Below are 7283 nucleotides of genomic sequence, written 5' to 3' on the forward strand. Positions count from 1 at the left end.
ACCCCGAAGAAGAAGAAAGTGTAATCTGGCCACTTAAATTGTAATATGTGAAGTGCAGTGTGCACCGGTATGTGAACTTGTTTGAAACTGTAATTTGTGAAATGAACTACTGTTCTCTAGTGAAAATAGTCTAGAATTCATTCAGTGATCTCAAGCACTGCTTTCTAGTGAAAATACTCATCTATTTCCCTTGTAATCTATAAACTGTAGTTATTTCATATTTCGGTAAAATAGTCACTTAAATTTGCAGTTATTTCATATTTCTATGAAAATAGTCACTTGAATCTGCAGTTATTTCAGATTTCTATGAAACTGAATAATATTTATTTCTAAGAAACTATACAATAGTTCAAGACAAACTCAACAATAGTTCCTGAGAAACAGAAAAATAGTTCATGAGAGATTGAACAATAGTTCCTAAGAAACTGAAGAATAGGTCGTGAGAAACTATACAATAGTTCATGAGAAAATAATCTCTAGTTCCTGAGAAACTTAAAAATAGTTCAGTTGAAACTGAACAAAAGTTCCCGAGATACTGAAGAATAGTTTCCGAGAAACTATAAATAGCCTCAGTAATACTGAGAAAATAGCCTCAGCAGTTATTTCAGATTTCATATAAACACAAGTACACGGACTTAGCCATTTAGAGCCACAATGTACACAGATTGCTAGTACCTCATTCACAGAAAGCAGTTTTTTTCTTAAACATATGCTTTTTAGCCACAACAGGCACAAGTACATAGATTTAGCTCGGTAGTACAAGTGCAATGCATTACCTCATCACTACTACACTTAATACAAAAGGAACTACAGTGTGTACGCAGTACCACACAGTTCACTAAATACAAAAGGAACCGCATTACCAAACAGTTCACTGAATACAAAAGTAACTGCATTACCAAACACACAATACAACACTTAATACAACCAACCAAAAGTAATACAAACAGACAACATCCACGACGCAGCTCGCCTTGTGCGTAGCAACGGCGACAAGCTACACCGCCGCGACGACCTTCTTCTCAGCGACCATAGTCGCGTTGCCGGCTTCCTCCGCAGCAAAATTGTTACTAAGATTGTGTTTGCCAAGAGTGAATGAAGTTATTACTCAAGTATTATTGCATTTTACAAAAATGTTACTAAAAACTGTACCTCCAAATTGTCGTACTTCACCTGACGGCCAGGTCCAGGGGTCTTGTCAAGATCACATATACTCTTCATGATTTTGGAAGTAAAAAACTTCCAGCGGGGTGTGCCAACCAGTGGAGTGACAGGGCAATCAACATTGTCCTAATAATAAATCTAAAACAAATAAGAAATTACTGAATCTTAAAAGTTTGTAACTGGTTGTTATTACTGGATATTTATAGTGATATACATCTACACACAATGTAATTACTGAATCATGTGCATCTAAAAAACTACAACATAAAAGCAGAATTACTAAACCTCTGTGAAAAAATAACTGAAGGGTTATTATCATAAAAAAGAATACATCCTTGGATGTGGGGTGTTGCAACATGACTTGCTCTCGCCAACATGAACTTCTCAGACTTTGCAACAATATCATCACAGAGTCTCTGATACCAGTCATAATTCTTTACTTCCTCTAAACTTTCAGTTACAATATAGTCCTTGCCAGAAATGAACTGGTTGTTGGGAACAGCAAAGAATTACAAGCCAAGATCAAAAAACATCTGATGATCCAGTCTTCTTCATATTGGTCATGAAGACTGACCATCCTTTCAACAACCCACCGGGAGACCTCATTAGATGAAAGCTTCTTGGATCAATCCTGTTGTTGCCTTTTGAAGTGCACACATCCAGCCTCTTGGCAACCAACCGAATGCCAGCGCTTTGGTGGTGGTCGAATGTTTCCACCGAGACGAACGCATCCACCACCTTGTTCCCTTGAAGCATCGAGTCTAGTTCCGATGGATCTACCCTTTCGGAAACAAGCCTGGGAACGACACCGTCGCACTCCTTTAGGTATACATGTGTCCAGCAGACTGCGGTGTGGCCATTGCCAAAGGTAGGAATCCTGCAAAACAGAAGAGCACTCGATCAGTGAGGATCGGAGCACGATCGACGATCATCATCACCTCAATGCAAGATTAATTAATTAGGATGGAAGGACAACAGATTAAAAAAACTCACTTCAGCCAGACCGTTGGACGCGGATCCGCGTCTCTGTCAATCAGGGATTCCCATCCGGAATTACTGCATATTGCTCCTGGTCCTGGCGACGACGACGAGCTCTGCGCTAGATCGTCGAAAACCCTAGTACCTTACTAAGGTTCTCAGGTACGTCGACCTTTATGCTCACCTTTGGTCGATGTGGGCTGTTTGGGAACCCCTTTGTGTTGACCCAGCGGACTTCCAGACCTGGACAGATGAGCTGGAGCGGGGAACCCTTGTGCTGGACGATCGCTCTCGGACCTGAGATCTTGATACTCTCCGTTGAAACGTCGTCTAGCTCAACGAACCCAGAAAAGGCACCTGAGCTCCTTGTATCGTCCGTCTGCACAGTGACAGTGGTGTCTAGCATCATTTCCTCCACATGGGACGATCCCAGTCCCACCAGCAACGACTCGTTGGGATTATCCATGTTTGGTGCAGGATCACTTGTTATTCCTTGGGTTCTGATTGTTGCACCCCCCGACGACATGTTCTGAACGGTAGGCACACCTACACCTCGAAGGCTTTCCTCCTGCGACGAGAACAATTTTTGGGGATTTAAAAGCAAAAAATTACTTTGAATGATATTAAAACAAAAAATGAGACTGCAAACATAACATTATGGCCATTATTATTCAGCATCTTCGAATCTAAGGTATTTAAGGAACGTCTACGCTCGACTGCTCACTGAACATATATGATCACTAAAAACATCGTTTTGCATTGTTTTACATTGTATATTGAACTGTTTATTGAGTGTAGTTTGAATATGAGTATATGTAAAGGTAAGCTGTTGAAGATGGTCTAAGCTGTTGGAGTTAGTAGCCTTAGTGAGATGGGCTAATTCAAGGGGAAACAGAAGGTGTGAAAATACCAGGAACAGGACTGTAGCACAATTCTTGAGAACGTCAATATTCATTTTCACATCATCCAGGCTCCTGCCCATGAAATTAGAACCCAAGTTAGAGGAAGCAAGATCATGCGTTCCTGCTTGGCGCTAATAACAAGCACAAGTACAAGTGCCAACAGAGAGGACACCTCTTACCTGTGCCTTTGCTTCCCTAGACCAAAATAGTTTGCCAAGCTTGCCAGCTGCAGTTAAAAGTTTAAAATAGATAGCGAAATAATAATGGGAGTTAACATCAGACGTTATTTACGTAATAGGTAAACGCCCGTGCGTTGCGACGACAAACAAATTATATGATAAAATATTAGTGCACAATGAGTACATGTAAACAAACAACACATATATTATTATTGACCTTAATTTCTCACATTTTTTGTCAACAACCAATACAATGTTACTCTAGGACCATATTTCTTAGCATCACTAAAAGTGGATGTTTACACATACCTTTAAAATGATAGCAATAATAATCAAAATAGGTGGTGCTAAATGTAGTCAAACAATAACAAGCATATCAGGAAGTTTTTTATTTAGGCCCTATTCATTTTGTCTCAAACCCATAATAATTGAGGGGGGTTAAATCCGCTATAAGTCAAAATCCTCCTCAATCCTGGCTTCGGGATGAAACAAATAAGGCCTTTATGGACGCTGCTAATGTAGCCTAAGAGCATCTCCAAGAGGTCTCTTAAAATGTCCCCTAACCTAGAATTAAAGGGAACATGAAAATTCAAGCCTCCAACAGGGCTCTCAAACCTTCCCCAACTTTTGTTGTTCTTCGCTACTCTAGGACTTATGTTGTTCTTCGCTGCCATGTCAGCCTCCCTATCGCGACTTCTATTTGGCCTGAATCATCCTTGTAGAGGAACTACCTATGTATAAGGATTAGACGCCATCGCCCACGACACAATCCTTGCATTATTAACTAAGAGTGCTTTAGACTGAAGTAAGCCTTAAATAGATTCACTGAATGGTAAATTGTTAGGGAAATTTCTAAGTTAATATGTCATAGAAATGCCTACCACGCTCATGATCTAATCGAGCTCCTGGTGTCTAAGAATATTTAGAGGGCGAGTGACAAATTATCTAAAGAAAGCTGGTGACCTAATATTTTACAAACCAAAATTCAAACATATTTTAAGGCACCTTAACTGCAAAAGCAAAAGCCAGGCAAGGAGAAAAAATATAGAGAAATCAAGAAACATTAAGCCCATGGATGGATTAGAAATGATAAGCAGTATAGATAAGAAGACGGGGGCAAGAATCGTACCATGTCTGGCCTAAGGAAGTCAGTCCTGCTGAGCACAATGATGGATCCAGACTTGTAGAGCGCGCGCGACGGAGGGGTCCGCGTCCTGGTCGGCAGCGTCGTAGCAGAGGCGCAGGATGTCGGTGTCATCGTCATCTGCTCCACGATGTTCCACCAGACCAGCTTCGACGCGACCGCAGTCGTGGGCTCACCGTTAGTCGCGACAAAACTCACCTTAACCTCCTCCTATAGCACTCCCTTGCCGATGATCGGTACAGGAGGCACTGGAAGCTGGTTCCCTGTAGAAGATCGGTACAGGTAACATTAGCGCATCAAATGAAGAGTGAAGTTGATGATGTTGTGACATAGATATAGAGATTAACCTACTACAGCTCATCAAGACATCAACGAATGCATCTGATGTTAGTAGACAACAAGAATATAACCTATTATGCCTTAAACAAATTTCCTCTTTGAAGCCTCATGCTCTTGGTCTCACTACACTGCTAATAAAAACTGAGCCAGGTACTGAACATTCATGATTTATAATCAAACTCCCCGGGACTGGGAGTAGATTTCTATACTGCATAACTGTTGGCTTGGTTCTTGTTCGTTGAATCGCTGTCGCTGGAAAAGTTTAGTTTGACTTATGACCATTCCAAATTGAAAAGAACACATACTTTATCTTCACTACAGATTGAGAAGCAATGGAACCGTATTGGTAATTGGTTATGTGTCATCTACGTCAAAGCGAAGGATGTCCTCAGACTGAAAAAAGTTGAACTAATTAAGGAAGAAGTTTACCTTGATGTTTGGCCTCAAATGGTTGTGCCATCTTTCTCTGTATCGCTTCCCCACTCTTGCTGCAGCAGTTGTGCTATGTAAGACCACTTCCTCGATCCAAGTTGTTCCACTAATTTTACCAGCATCCTATCATTTTTTTTCATTAATAGATGGTGAACAAGTCACGACTAACAGTAAACCCTATGCCTTCATGGTAAGGAGAGTGTAATTTTAATAGCAGTGAGAAATTAGAGAAGAGAGGAGAGAGTAACATCTTGATGAAAATGCCCAATATGACTGCTGAAAATGCCCAAACAATCCAAACTGCTTATTCCTTCAAGTCAAATTCGACATGGTGAGGAACTTTCAGAAAGATCTTAGGCAACTGGCCACTGGGATATCTTTGTCATTGGAATCTGAGGATACTTGAAAGTGCATTCATCCCTTTTGTGAGTTTTGGTGATTTGGATAACAACACATTTAAAGGTCTAACAAGTTTGCTAAGTGTTGAACAGGAAATTCAGTATGATGAACATACTTGAATAGTGTATAATGATCAGTGAACAAGGTTCAACACAAGGTGAAATAACCAGTGAGACAATGCAAATGGATATAATATGGTCTCTATATTGGTTTGAATATATGGACAAGTCCTGAGAAATCACTATGCATAAATATGATCATAATAGAGGTTGAAGTGATTAAGAGGATTGGTCAAGCCAAAGTGAATAAGATATGAGGAATCGTGAATTGGCTTGACCATATTACTATTAGTCCATATATGAATATATGAGAATCAAACTAAAGCTTGATTAATCTTAATAGTTATATCTAGAAGACATTCAAGCAAGGTTCACAATATTGAAGAAATGATTCTCTTAATGGATGCTCAATAGGATGTGACTCAAGAATGGCTTGATAGGGTGAAGATAGCAAGGAAAGGGCTTCGAGGAACTAAGCGAAGGTGAAGGCCAAGCGACGGCTTGTAGACCGAGGTACCATGGCTAAGGTGAAGAAGAGAGTACTTGCACTAAGTCGATGAACTAATCAGCTATGAAGAGTTACAACATGTTGATGCATCAGTAAGGTGACTTGAAGCCATGATTTGAACTCATATAAGGTGATATGGTACAAGTCACAGGGTTTGATTTGAGTTTGCTTCAAAAGGTGAGACAAAGATGTTTGTGATCCTTATGAAGCAATGCCATGGAGAAATCACACATGAGACACCAATGACTCAAGGAGTTTACTTCATTTTATTTTATTTAACTTGAGTATAGGAATCGTCGTACTATAAAGGGGGATCCAAAAAGAAGGTTGGTGTTTGCCAAAGCTCAAACCTCTCTATTCAAAAGATATTTATGAAAAGCAAAAATCTCTTTATCGTTCTATGGTTGACCATGGTTAGGTTTGAGAAACCTAGAGTGTTCTTGCTGAAAAGCAGCTGAACTTGTTCAGCTGCAGCTGAGCTTTTCAGCTGAGCTAGACTTCAGCTGAGCTGAGCTCCTTCAGCTGCAGCTGAGCTTTTCAGCTGAGCTGGACTTCAGCTGAGCTGAGCTTCTTCAGCTACAGCTGAGCTTTTCAGCTGAGCTGGACTTCAGCTGAGCTGAGCTTCTTCAGCTGTAGCTGAGCTTTTCAGCTGAGCTGAACTTCAGCCGAGTTGAGCTTCTTCAGCTGCAGCTGAGCTTTTCAGCTGGGCTGAACTTCAGCTGAACTCAACTTCAGCTGTGAACCTCTTTGACCATACACCAGCTGAACTTGCCTCTGGGCAGTTGAGCTGGGGTTTTCTCTCATAAATTCTCTGGTCAAGACCGGTTGAACTGGTCCTGAGGGGCAGTTCAGCTGGTCTCTGACCCCTCTGACCTCTGATCTGCAGTCTGCCAGTCAGACTGGCAAACAGGTCGCCAGGAGCTGTCAGGGGCGGTTCAACCGCCCCCCCTGGGCGGTTCAACTGGTTTTGGTCAACTTTGACCAGTCTGCGGTCAGTCTGCGCGTCAGTCTGCCAGTCAGACTGGCAGACAGGCTGCCAGGCCTGCCAGGGGAGGCTCAACCGCCCTAGGGGGAGGTTCAACCGCCCTCAAACAGAAAAATCTGCCCAACGGCTAGTTTTGAGCTCCACCTATATATACTACCTCCTACCTCTCTCCCTAAAGCAGTGAGCACGATTTG

The 7283-nt window shown here is 41.5% G+C and overlaps 1 pseudogene; it reads right to left on the reverse strand.

The window, feature by feature from the left end:
• Positions 1-1789: 1789 nt before the first annotated feature.
• Positions 1790-4487, reverse strand: LOC103642885 (protein NEN1-like; annotated as a pseudogene).
• Positions 4488-7283: the final 2796 nt, after the last annotated feature.

The sequence above is a fragment of the Zea mays genome, chromosome 10, assembly GCF_902167145.1.
Source record: "Zea mays cultivar B73 chromosome 10, Zm-B73-REFERENCE-NAM-5.0, whole genome shotgun sequence".
Taxonomy (NCBI): Eukaryota; Viridiplantae; Streptophyta; class Magnoliopsida; order Poales; family Poaceae; genus Zea; species Zea mays.